The sequence below is a fragment of the Lepus europaeus genome, chromosome 17 (assembly GCF_033115175.1).
Source record: "Lepus europaeus isolate LE1 chromosome 17, mLepTim1.pri, whole genome shotgun sequence".
NCBI classification, from domain to species: domain Eukaryota; kingdom Metazoa; phylum Chordata; class Mammalia; order Lagomorpha; family Leporidae; genus Lepus; species Lepus europaeus.
Window position 1 is genome coordinate 20852663 of NC_084843.1, and position 12760 is coordinate 20865422.

Here is a 12760-nt window from a genome sequence, read left to right on the forward strand (position 1 = left end):
GAATCATGTCATCTGTAAATAAGGATAATTTGACTTCCTCCTTCCCAATTTGTATCCCTTTAATTTCCTTTTCTTATTTAATGTCCATGGCTAAAATTTCCAGGACTTTATTGAATAGCAATGGTGAGAGTGGGCATCCTTGTCTGGTTCTGGATCTCAGTGGGAATGCTTCCAACTTTTCGCCATTCATTAGGACACTGGCTGTGAGTTTGCCTTGATTGTGTTGAGGAATGTTCCTTCTATACCCAGTTTGCTTAGAGTTTTCATCATGAAATGGTGTTGTATTTTATCAAATGCTTTCTCTGCATCTATTGAGATAATCACATGTTTTTTTTTTTCAATTTGTTAATGTAATGTAGTATATGGATTGCTTTGCAAATGTTGAACCATTCCAGCATACCAGGGCTAAATCCCACTTAGTCCAGGTGAATGATCTTGCTGATGTGTTGTTGGATTCGATTGGCTAGAATAAAAGAATGAATGTTGTGTGATCCTCTTTCACTAGGGCATTGATGTCATTCATGAGGGAGGGTCTCTCATGACCTAATCACCTCCTGAAAGCCCCACTCCTTAATACTCTACCATTGGAATTTGGGCTTGAATATGAATTTAGGAGGGTCACAAAAATTCATAACGTAGCACGTCCTCTCTGCTATTTTTCATAAAGTAAATGTTTTGTTCCCTTTTTCTATCTTTAGTGGGAGAGTCACACCCAACCTGGCGGGGAGTATATTTACTAAGAGTAGACTCAAGATTACCTCTCTCACTAGGAATGAGGTGAAACACTTACAAAGCCCCAAACCTAGGGGAATCTATGCACAATAGTGCTTTATAAGAAAAAAAAAGCTCTCCCAATTTTAATAATTTTAAAAATTAACAATTAAAAAAATCCTCTCTTACTTCCACCTGCCAGTGGCTTTTCTTATCTTTTTTCTAGTCAAGGAATCCAAAAATTCTAGAAGTAGCTTACGGCCTAAGATGGTCAGAAAGCTTGCTTTGAAAATTCTGTTTGTATATTGCATTTTGCTGAAGATTACTCTGTAATTTTTTGTAATACAAATGTGTAATTGACAGTCAAAGGCAAGGCTAGTTGGATGTTAGAGAATTAGTTCCTTTAACAAAGTAGTCTATTAGCCATTGATAAAATAAGAAGATGAACATAACCAAATCCATCCATGCTGCTGGCTAACATCATTTATGAGTTGAGATGGAATGTCTTATCTTGCATTTGAGATGACTGGGAGAGGAAGTATATCTACCAAATAATATGTAGGACTTCCCAATCATGATTTGATTTACTAATCCAAATTTGCACAATTATAGATCTCCAATTAGAGGATCCTATTTACATTAAATTAAAATTTAAGATATATGTGCTTACCGTTTATGCTTTTCAAAACACAGTTTTAAAAATGCAATGTCTTTCAGTTAACTCAGAAACTCATTTTGTTAATATCTATTTGCCATACTACTTGTGACATGGATTTTTTTGAAGCCGCTTATATGATCCTTATTGATGAAAAACTCAAAATATAATTTTCAGATTGTTATACTTATAATTTTGCTTTCCCTGTGATTATTGCATTTTCTCCATTAAGCTCTTCTAGTGTGAAGTGAAGACTTGTAGTGACATTGATGTGTAAGAATGTTTTGTGTTTTATCAATTCAAATCAACTCTAAGCTAGTAAGTGACAAGCTATTTCATTAGCAGAAATTAACATCCATTGGTGGGTTAAAAAAGGACCATTTTACACACAATTAGAAGTGGTGCTGATAGAATTTCAAAAGTACATTATAAAAAAAAACAACAAATAAAAAATCATCAGTTCTTTGCTATACTTCATGTAGATCAAGTATCTTCTTTTTCCTGTTTTCCATGATTGGTTTTGTTTAAAATTGATATGAAGTACAAGATGCTTTTTCTCACTGGTGCTTGTTAGGAACCAACTGTTTTGTTTGCCTTTATAAAAATTTGTTCTTATTTTATGACCTAATATATTATTTATATAAAATGAAGCCAAATTACCTATAAAGTATGGGAAGACCACAAGAACAAGGGGAACAAAATGAGAAATATCTTATCTGATGGACACACCATAGAATTACACAAGCAATGAACATGTTATTTATTTTATTATTGCAAACATGATAGAAAATTGAAAGAGAACACATTTTTCTTTGAATACTTAAAAAGGGAATTCTTGTTACAAATGAACTAAAAATAACTCAAAATGCTTACCATAGGACCTAGAAACAATAAATGCTTAGTAGTTGTTATCTGATAATAATTAAGCATGTAGGAGCCTGCACGCTATAGCAGGTAAAGCTGCCGCCTGCAATGCAAGCATCCCATATAGGTGCTGGTTTGAGTCCGGCTGTTCCACTTCCAATCTAGCTCTCTGCTATGGCCTGGGAAAGCAGTCAAAGATGGCCCCAAGACCTTGGGTCCCTGCCACCCACCCCGATGGGAGATCTGGAAGAAGCTCCTGGCTGCTGGCTTTGGATCGGCCCAGCTCCGGCTGTTGTGTCCATCTGGGGAGTGAATCACCCAATGGAAGGTATCTCTCTCTCTCTCTCTCTTTCTCTCTCTCTCTCTGCTTCTGCCTTTTCCTCTCTGTAACTCTGCCCTTCAAATAAATAAATCTTTTTTTAAAAAATGTAAATATGGTGGAGGAGATTGCTAGGACTCAAATCCCACTTCCTCCACTACATTAGCTGTATGACCAGGTCATTTATTTAACCTACGAGTACTAAAGCACTATTGTTACTAAAATAATTGTACTTATCTCAATAGTTTCAGTCAAAGAGAATGAAGTAGGGCATGTAAAATTTATAGCAAGTTCCTGGCATATAGTGAACACTGATAAATATTAGAAAGTAATATTTACATGGTGCTGTTATGAATTTATCACTCACTCAGTGAATCACTAGTGAATGATCACCACAGGAATCCAGGCACTGGGATCAGAGCAAATTGACAAACAGGCATCATCTCTGGTCTCAAAAACGTTTGTTCTTGTAGGGAAGATAGACAAAATACATAATAAAATGAATTACTTGCACATTTCAGTAAATGTGATCAATGAATAGTAAGGAACTTAAGTAGAAAAAAATATGGATCTATGCTACCAAGGGTGTTAACAAATGCTATCGCAAAAGAGGAAGCCTCTCCTATTCCCAGTGATCCAGTTAGGAGGAAGAGAAATAGATCTGTGAAGAATGTGGGGAAAAGAACTTAAGCAAGTGAACAGTATATACAAATGTAATGAGAAGGGAAAAATGCTTGTCACACTGAAGGAACTGATAGACCAGTGAGGCTGGAGCACCTATGTGTGGAGTGGAGGAGGCATGCCTTTGAAGATACAGTCAGCGTTTTGCTCACTGAAAATACCAAAGCCTGTTATAAGGATATTGGATTTCACTGTATGGAATGAGAACCCATCAAAAGGTTTTAAGCAGAGATATAGCATGACATTTACATTTAAAACATCTCTGGTGCTTAATGGACCATGTTTCTAAATGTTTTGCATACTAAAAGTTAAGGAGGAGACAGGGTTTGAAACTATGTAGGTTTTCTCAGCTGTGCTTAACCATTGAGCAGTGTCGCTTCTGTTCCTCAGCTAACAGCAGATAATCACTGAGGAATCATTAAGTTCAGGTTCTTGGATAAACACTTTGGGTTGCATTCAGTTAAATGTATAATGCATTTAAAGGAAAAAGATATTTATTGTTTAATTTTTTTTTTTTTTTTGGGACAGGTAGAGTGGATAGTGAGAGAGAGAGAGACAGAGAGAAAGGTCTTCTTTTGCCATTGGTTCACCCTCCAATGGCCACCGTGGCTGGTGCACTGCACTGATCCGATGGCAGGAGCCAGGTGCTTCTCCTGGTCTCCCATGCGGGTGCAGGGCCCAAGCACTTGGGCCATCCTCCACTGCCTTCCCGGGCCATAGCAGAGAGCTGGCCTGGAAGAGGGGCAACCGGGATAGAATCCGGCGCCCTGACCAGGACTAGAACCCAGTGTGCCGGCACCGCAAGGCAGAGGATTAGCCTGTTAAGCCACGGCGCCGACTATTGTTTCATTTTGTTATTGGATTGAAAAGAGGTTGACAAATAGATGAAGTGGTCACTTCTCATGTAATCAGATGATGTAGCACCAGGAAACATATTTAAAGATTTTAGTATTTCTTGGTTTGAAGAGAGCAAAGAGGCAGTTAAAGTAGCAAAGACTTTGTTTTGGGGGGTGGGGGAGGGCAGAAAGAGGGGATAAACAGAGCAGGGGTTGAACCTGCAGGGTCAGAGGGCAGGGGTTTGAAGTCAGGCTTCATTCCTTTTGAGTAGTAAGCAGAGTCCCTTCTTAGACTGCTTGTTAGGGGAGATGCGGAGTGTCACAGGGATCCGGATAAGGTGGGTAGCAGACTGCAGAAGGGCTCCTTGGTGAAGTTTACAGTGCATTCTCTTAGCATTTTGGAATGGCCCAGGTGCAGCGCTTTCTGGAACAGTAAACATCTCCCAAGACTTTGGATTATCTGTCTGTGCTCACTTTCATCAGACCTGGGGGTTTAGGCCCAGTGACCTAACAGATTCTATCAGTGGTCTAACAAGTTCTAACAATATTTTCTTTTTTTTTTTAATTTTTAATTTAATTTAATGAATATAAATTTCCAGTGTACAGCTTATGGATTACAATGGCTTCCGCCTCCCATAACTTCCCTCCCACCCGCAACCCTCCCCTCTCCCGCTCCCTCTCCCCTTTCATTTGCATCAAGATTCCTTTTCAATTCTCTTTATATACAGAAGATCAATTTAGTATAAAGATTTCAACAGTTTGCACCCACATAGAAACACAAAGTGAAACATACTGTTTGAGTACTAGTTATAGCATTAAATCACAATGTACAGCACATTAAGGACAGAGATCCCACATGAGGAGCAAGTGCACAGTGGCTCCTGTTGTTGACCCAACAAATTGACACTCTAGTTTATGGCGCCAGTAACCACCCTAGGCTCTTGTCATGAGTTGCCAAGGCTATGGAAGCCTTCCAAGTTTGCCGACTCTGATCATATTTAGACAAGGTCATAAAAGACAGAGTGAGGATAGTAACCAATGATCCTAAGAGTGGCATTTACCAGGTTTGAACAATTATACAGCATTAAGTGGGGAAGAGGACCATCAGTACACACAGGTTGGGAGTAGAGCCATTGGTGGTAGAGGTTATGATTACGAAGGAGTGAGGCCCAAGTATGCTAGACAGGGTCTAGAACAAAGGACAGAGTCATTATTGGAGGAGCTAAGAAAGGTGCTGTCTAAGCTACAATTAAGTTTTCTGACTGAGAGGCAAATAGAACGTGACAGAAGGGGCTTGATAATAATCTGTTGGGCTTTAGGCCTTGTAAGTTAAGAGGCCCAGACCTATCTATCTCTTCACATGGGGTATATCCTAAGGGAGGTGTGAACCTCCTAGGGGAAGGCACTCTGTTGACTTTCATTACTTGGCTGGCCTGGGAGGAGAGCTGGCCAGGTAAAGGCAGGGGGCATCTCTAACAAGAAATTGACAGTTCTGCCTGCAATGTTGCTGACCCTACTTGACCATCCCCTCAGCTGCAGTGGTCACTTTGGAAATTGGGCTGAGTGAAGGGCTTTTCAGCTTAGAGCCAATAAGATCTGTGGCTCTGACCTGGGCATCCTTCGACTCCAGGGCAGGTCCATTTCCAGTGATCCAACTCTTGGCAGAGCTGCCAGGGCTCTTCACAGGCTGACTTCTGCTGAAGCCCAGGCTTACCACATTGAAAGCCACTGCAGTGGACTGGCCTGTTGGGTCTGCTTGAGGGCAGATCACTGTACAGATCAGCCATTAATAGGCCTGCCACCCATTGCTTCTGATGCCTAGCTTTCTTTTCCTCCTGGTTTGTGTTAAAGCAGACCAGAGGATGCAAGTCAAGGGAGTGCCCGTGTCCCATCTCTAATCTTCTGTGGCCTGAACTACAAGTCTGTAGTCACAGGCATGTTCTGTAGTAGTTTTTCTAAGGTAGACAATGCCCATGAGGAAAATTATATTCTCACTTTAAAACTTTCTTTCTCTTTGGTCTGAAAGGGAGGTTTTTTCTACTTACTGTATACTTTGCTGATGGCGAAGTGAATCTAGCTATGAGATTATTATTTAAGTTCTTACTTTGGCTATGCTATTACAGAAAAATGTTAGCCATCTCTTTTATAAGGTCTAAAGATTAAATTGTGTGTCCTACAGATTCCTTTATAATAGAATTAGTTTCCTACCTTGAAGAGAATAGAGAAATGAAAGAACAAGTTGGGCTTAGAATAGAGAAATGAGGGAGCAAGTCCTAGATCGCTTGCTGACAATAGCAATATCACATGAATACTTAGCAAACAGTTTCAACCATTAGATAACAACTTAAGAAAACATTTACCAGAAGGTCCAATGCCTTCTATAAAATTTTAAGAATCATGTATTTGAAAACACCTCTTAAATATCTAACATGGTGTAGTTTGTTTAACCAGTAAACTTAAGCACAACCATATAAAATGTTTTTAGTTTCTTTCTACCAACAAGTTTGAAACATATGATACACAGATTCAGGTCACACAAATTAAAATGTATCTTTGATTGATTTTAGCAGCTTAAATTTATGGACAATCTTATCTATAAGCCATTTAAAATAAAACTCTTAATAAAATTTCCCCATGTGGACATACAATATGTACACACATATAACATAGCATAATAGACCAATATAGCAATTTTAATAATAGCTTTTAAAATCTTTAACTATTTTTGTAGATTGCCAACTGATTTGAATTGCTTTTTGTTTTTAGTAACCTCAGTTAACCATACTTTCTCTCAGTTGGTACTGTTAATACATTATTGGCTTCATCTGTTTACAGAGCCATCCCAAAGTACTGAATACAATAGAAGTGGCTGGAAAAAGTCCATAGGAACCTATAGGAGGACAGCTAAACACAGAACCAACAAGGGTTTAGTTTTATGAGCAGCAAATCATATGTAACTGTGGATGACAAAAGACTTTAAGTCGCCATGTTTAAAATTATAAACTCATCAACCAACAAGAGGCACTTGCTTACTTCACAGTATTTCTGAAAGCACCTGTAGGATTTTACAAGTATTTAACCCTTTAGGCCTCTGGGGCTTTCTCATTAAGATAACTATCATGTCTAGTAACACAAGATCATTAGACTTTTTAATTCTCAAACATTTGTATTAATAGCATTTTCCATTATAGAAACTTAAAGTTTGGTACCACATCACATCTTGACAGACCTTCTAATATAATCCAAATAGCCTGATTAGTTGGTGTCTCTATAAGATGAGAGACATAGGTCCTTCGATTTTTTCAGTTGGGCCCAAACTGGAAAAACCAAAGTCCAAGATTTACCGGAAATTTTAGAGTCCAGATTGTTTGAAACTTTGATTTTTTGAATGCCTGTCAAGAATGCCAAGAAGGCTCAAAATCCAAAATATCTGGTTGAAATAAGATTTCTTAAAATTATGACATAACATAGACAAAATCTGATCATTGTTACAAGGTGATTATTCAAATCTTTGAAAATAAGCACATATTTAAATAACCCATAGCTCTTAATAAAAATTCAGCTGTTTTTGAACAATTAGAATTTAACAGACATCAAGAGAACATAATAGATTACTTTAACAAATTGCTTTAACAGAGCATCAGAGTTTAATTCTATGTCAAAGAGAAATTGAGTTTCCTGTGATCTTTTGCTGTGAGGTTTCCTTCCTTTACCTTCCTTCATATTGGTGACCATGTTTCTGTGTTTCTGTGTGTAACACATCTTTAAGCATCTTTTGCAGGGCAGGATGAGTGGCAACAAATTCTTTCAGTTTCTGTTTGCTATGAAAAGTCTTAATTTCACCTTCATTCACAAATGAGAGCTTTGCAGGATATAATATTCTGGGCTGGCAGTTTTTCTCTCTTAGTATCTGGGCTATGTCTCGCCATTCCCTTCTAGCTTGTAGGGTTTCTGATGAGAAGTCTGCTGTGAGTCTAATTGGAGATCCTCTAAGAGTAATCTGACGTTTCTCTCTTGCACATTTTAGGATCTTTTCTTTATGTTTCACTGTGGTGAGTTTGATTACAACATGTCGTGGTGAGGATCTCTTTTGGTCATGTTTATTAGAGGTTCTATAAGCTTCCTGTACTAAAATGCCTCTGTCCTTCTCCAAACCTGGGAAATTTTCTGCTAGTATCTCACTGAAAATGCCTTCTAATCCTTTCTCCCTCTCCATGCCTTCAGGAACTCCTAGAACCCGAATGTTGGGTTTTTTAATAATATCCTGTAGATTCCCGACAATATTTTTTAGATTTCTAATTTCTTCTTCTTTTCTTTGGTTTGCCTGTTTCCTTTCCTGTTCTTTGTCTTCTAAGTCTGATATTCTCTCTTCTGCTTCGCCCATTCTGTTTTTAAGGCTCTCTAATGTGTTTGTCATTTGATCCATTGAATTCTTCATTTCATTATGATTTCTCGTCACTATCACAGTTTCTTGTTCTACTAGTTGTTTCATTTCATTTTGATTCCTCCTTAATATTTCATTTTCATGAGAGAGATTTTCTATCTTGTCCATTAAGGATTTCTGTAGTTCAAGAATTTGTTTTTGAGAACTTCTTAATGTTCTTATCAATTTTTTGAGATCCGCTTCTTGCATTTCTTCGATCTCATCATCTTCATAATCCTGAACTGGGGTGTCTTTTTCACTTGGGGGCATCATAGTGTCTTCCTTGTTCTTGTTACCTCGGTTTTTGCGTTTGTTGTTTGGCATGTTTGAGATATTTGGTTTCTTCACTGTGGTGTTTTTTCTTGTTACACTATGGCTCTATATTAAGTGGACTGTCTGCTTTGGTGGAGCCTTAGAGGCTTGAGATGAGTGTGGACTGAGAGCTGTGTTTGGTTCCTCAGGGCTGAGGGTGTGTCAAAGATGACACTCCCAGGTTAGGTGTGGTAAATCTCTTTCTTTCTTTTTTTGATTCAAAAGGGAAGTAATTCCGCACAGCTGAACATAATTGGAGGTAGTTAGCAGGCAAATGATATACCCACAGGAGCCAGAGATTGAAAGCTCTTTCCCAAGGACCACACAGGGAATCTCTGCTGCCCTCAGTGTGGGCTCCAATTCTCCTGCAGTCTCCCCCTGGGTTGCCAAGTTAGATGCTAATCTCCAGTTATTTCACCCCTCCCCCCAGAGTCAGGTTTTTCTGCTAGGCTCAGGTCCGGTGCAGACCTGAGGTCGCCCTGCTTATGACGTATGTCCAAAATGGCGCCTGCTCTTTGTCTTATTTGGCTTTGAGGGGTGAGTGGAGGGAGAGAAACTCGTGTCCGTATCGGTCACTTTTTTTGTTTCCCTCTCTCTCTTCTAGTTAGCCTGGTGAACTTTTCCCCACAGAGTCTCAAGCCTCGTTCCCTCTAGTCTCCTCTTTCTGCTTGCCCGCTGGTGTCTCGGGCTATTGAGGTTCGGCTCACCTCGCGTTCCAGCGCTGGTGCGTTGAGTCTGCCGCTGGTGTCCCGAACTTGGGCTCCCACGCTCTCCAGGCAGGTCCACTGTGAATCACTAGTTCCAGAAGAGTTTCCTCTGCTGTTTCTTCCCCTACTCTTCCCTGACCCTGCGGTATCTCCACTTTTATTAACCTGTCTCAATCGCCGGACTAATAGTGTGCTCCCTTCCTATTCCACCATCTTGAAGTCTCTTCTAACAATATTTTCATTTGTTTCTCTTCCCCTGATAGACTATCCTATGTTAAATGAATAATTGGACTTAATTTTGCACTAAATCATGTTTTATAAATTTGTAATATTTTTAATATTTAAAAATTTTCAATAAGAAAAGTGCTTTGTATTTCAGACAAGTTTAAAATGGAGGCAGTGATAGATATCTGGGAAAAATGAAGACACTGGATGTGCTTGGACCATATCAGAGGAGTGATGGATCTTTTTAAAAGAATGTTTTTTTTTTTTTTTTTTTGACAGGCAGAGTTAGTGAGAGAGAGACAGAGAGAAAGGTCTTCCTTACTTTGGTTCACCCCTCAAATGGCTGCTGCGGCCGGTGTGCTGCGCCGAAGCCAGGAGCCAGGTGCTTCCTCCTGGTCTCCCCTGTGGGTGCAGGGCCCAAGCACTTGGGCCATCCTCCACTGCACTCCCGGGCCACAGCAGAGAGCTGGATTGGAGGAGGATCAACTGGGACAGAACCATCACCCAGATTGGGATTAGAACCCAGAGTGCCGTTGCCACAGGCAGAGGATTGGCCTAGTGAGCCGCGGTGCTGGCCATAAAAGAATGATCTTTAAACTATTGCCAGCTTAGTTTGTGATTGTGTCTACATTTTTCCTTACTAGATGTTAATTCTTGCTAACAAAGTAACTTGGTATTTATGTGCTTAGAGTTTATTTGAATTGACAAAGCACAAAAAAATTCTTGCCCATCATTGTCACCATAGATCTTCAGTTGACTGGAAGAGCTTACTGGAGGATAAAGAATAATGATGGGGAAAGAAAGATTACAAGGGTAATGATCTGTGAAGTGTATTTTCAGTTACCCATCAAAATTGGTATGAAATGAATGGCTTCAAAAGAAAAAGAAACACCTTTTTAACCAACTGACAAATAAATACATGGCAAATATATATTATGCAAAGACATTGCAAGTTAAGGAAAAGATGTTTTAAAATTTTATTTTGAAAACTGTCAAAAAATACTACAAATGATGAAAATGCAATTTGGTTTTGTAAGGGCCATCTGATTAAAGGTAAATCAAAATCATGACCGAACAGTCATATCTGAAATTCGGGGTTATATTTTCTCCCCAAGTCATCTCCAGCATAAATGTTTGAGTGGGAGTTTGGATCTTCCATTTTTGCTTTAACTACCAAAGAACAACAAAATTTCAATTAAACGTGTAGTTGTCTTTTTAAATGACTTATCAAGCAGACAGTATGACACCTGTGAAACAGAAAGGTGCTCTGTGGGATATTACAGAGTGGTTGGATTTTGTAAGGCGTTTGAGCAGAACCAAGGAAACAGCACAATAAAAATAAGACACACTGGCTTCTTTAAGAGATAATTGAGGAAAATGTGTTTGAGAAAGTGGGAGGTCCAATTTTTGTAGAGATAAAAGTCCAGTTTCATTTTCCCCAAATTTTTCGTGGAAATGTTTACATGGTAGAAAAGCAGTTCAAGCTGACGTGAAGTCTGTAGTCACATAGGATTGGATTATATGATTATGTGTATTCAATGAAAATCAGTTTTGCTTCTTAGCCTTAAAATCTGCTGATTTCTTGATTTCCACATTTTCAGTCTGATATTGAATTAGGATATCTTTAGATTTCAGACTTTTTAATAGTTCTTCTAGTCTAAAGGATTCCCACTGACTTATTCAGACCATTAAAGAAGGTTAGCAGAAAAACCTTCAGCAAATCTCTGAAAATCATTCAGATAGAGTACAGGAATGACCCTCGGGGACTTCCACAAGGAATGTTTATTAATCCTGATGGAGGAATGGGAAAGATTCTCTGGTTCATTTTTCCTTTATGGAGACCACAGCTAACCAGCTGGTGTCAGTCTTACACTGTGTGCAGGCCCGGGTTCCATGAATAAACTTAGTCAAGGGCAATGCACATGCTTGTGAACACCCCAGGCATGGCTGATGACAGACAGGGCATGTTCACGTCCCTCCTTTCTCCTTTCATCTGATTAGTAAGCGGATCCTTGAAAAAATAAAGTCCTCTTTCTAAAGGTTCATGTAAATAAATTTTCATCTGTTTTTGATTACTGGATTAGATTCTAGTTGCAAACAGTGATTGAAACCAACAACAATCATTTGTCTCGTTGGGCGGAGTCTAGCAGAAACAGATCTGCTCTCTGTCATGGCTGCAGATGGGGCACCTTCCCTGGGGCTGAGAATATGAGGTCCCTCCTACTCGATGGGCTAGTTGGCCCTGGAACTCAGCGGCCCAATTCCTCTTCCTTGTGTCAAAGTGACTGAGCCCCAAAGTAAGTGTCCAGAGAGAACCAGGCAGAACTTGTCTTCTGAGCTGTAAGCTTGAAATCACGTGGTGTCCATCTAGCCCCCATGTGCCCAGATTAAGAGAAGGCAATGAGGACCCTACCTCTCTTTGGAAAGTATCAGAGAGGTAGAGCACGTGGGATGAGTGACATCATTGTGGCCATTTTCAGAAAAATATAATGTCATAACTAATTTTTTAGATTTCTTTTATATTATCAAAAATGTTCAGTTGTAATGAAAAAAATGACTATATTTAAGGTGTCCACCTTCGAGATATAGGGGTTAAATTTTTTTGTCAGGTTGCTATGTATTAAGACAAAAGCAAAGTTATACTAGAAGTTGAAGTTTACTGTAATTATTATTTGTATCTTGGTACGATCATTGCTTAAATGGAGATATATTAGGATGCTGAGAACTGCTCAATACTTGTTAGCCGTTTCAGTTTGTTAGAGACAAACACACAGACGCGTACATAAACAAGGAGTCACTTCACTCTCTTACTGCCCCCTCCGCCCAGCCCCCACAGACACACCCTCGCCAGCGCGCACACACAGGTTCTCTCTTCCTTCTCCCTGTTCCACTGCTTCCCGCCCTGGAAACCCCACAGCGGTTCTCCCAGGACACTCAGATGGTCTCTGGGGCAGATCAAGGTGTTGATTCACAGGGACCACGAGAGACAGAAAACACTCCCCTTCCCTGACCACACACCCCAACAAC